General features: G+C 36.2%; 1 non-coding gene across 1 annotated transcript; it reads right to left on the bottom strand.

Moving 5' to 3' along the window:
* Positions 1-759: 759 nt before the first annotated feature.
* Trnastop-uca (transfer RNA opal suppressor (anticodon UCA)) lies at positions 760-846 on the bottom strand. Its single transcript has one exon. It is a non-coding gene; the product is annotated as a tRNA-Sec (tRNA).
* Positions 847-1,363: the final 517 nt, after the last annotated feature.

Below are 1,363 nucleotides of genomic sequence, written 5' to 3'. Positions count from 1 at the left end.
TTGCACAAAATAATGAAATATGGCAACGAAACATTATGTTTTTGAATGTTTTGGGGGAAATTTCTAATACCGGTATTAATACCGATATTCCGGTATCACATTAAGAAAATGCCGAATACCGGTATTGCATTTTTGGTCCGGTATTACAATCCCTAGTTGTAATCTGGCTCAATTCGGTGTTTGTTCTATTAGTTTCTGCTCAAAATTACCTTAGGTCTTGTAATTTTACCAGTGTGTGTCCTTTGCCTGCTATGCAACATTTAACATTGCGCTTATGGAATTGGGGATAAATTTAAGATTAATGCCAAGTTGGCATCGTTTTTGGCGACCTATGTTTGACACCTAATTAGTCAAGAAATGTTGCGAAGCTTGGCTACATTCGGCACATGAATATGTAAAAAGTATTTCAAAATGCTAAGAACGAAAGATAAACCCTGTAACCTCTAAAAAATACTAGAATATTTCTGAATGAAAATACTAGAAATATTCTTTTAACCTTTCAGTGGGAGAGTATTCTAGTTTTTACCAACAGCCGAGTGTGCTGGAAGAGCTTTTCGCTCTGTTAGATGCATAGTCTTATGCGCAGTGATTTTCAGTGTTTCAGCTTGCTTTACCGTTGAGTTTACGGTGTTGAATTACGTTTGCCTAATTGTTATGGATATATTACCAATTTTTGACGACATTTCATTCGCATATTTGTGATTAAATCCTCTGTATTTTTTGCAAAAACTGTGTCAATCGGACTTGAAACAATTCTGACACCCAGAGGGTGGAATCAAACCACTCTAACTCTTATTAGCTACTGGTTTGAAGCCCGCGCACCGGACCACCGATGATGATCTGGTCATAACAATATAATAAACAATAACATGATTTACTAGCAGATAAGGTCGCTTAATAAACTCAAGGCAGCAAACGACATTTAGACCAAAGTCTGATCTATAAAGCACGAGGCGTAGTACCCGGCACTTTTCAGTTACTCACCTCAAGAGTTTTGTCTTTTTTTTTTTTTTTTTGTCGAAACATTCAAATGTTTGTAAAACACTGCTATTATTAATATACGTCTGCACACGTTTATGTTTGTTTGTTTATAAAGGGTATGTGCAATGGATCTCAGCATTTCCAGTTTTAGTGCATTCTACAGGGAATAACGAATATTTTTTTCATTTATCACCATTATCGGCGAATGCCATTTTTGTCCGTTTTCTACGAGAAGGCACTTGACTCCTCTCTCGTCACGTGATACCCGACGGTTCTATTTCGCTGTTTTCAGCAGAAGGTTTATTCGGATCATAGCATTTTGTAGTAAAAGTAGCAGTTCTTAAAATGTAAGAATTACTAAAATGACCACAAATATTGGAAG

The sequence above is a fragment of the Uloborus diversus genome, chromosome 9 (assembly GCF_026930045.1).
Source record: "Uloborus diversus isolate 005 chromosome 9, Udiv.v.3.1, whole genome shotgun sequence".
NCBI classification, from domain to species: Eukaryota; Metazoa; Arthropoda; class Arachnida; order Araneae; family Uloboridae; genus Uloborus; species Uloborus diversus.
This window is presented reverse-complemented; position numbering and strand designations above follow the sequence as displayed.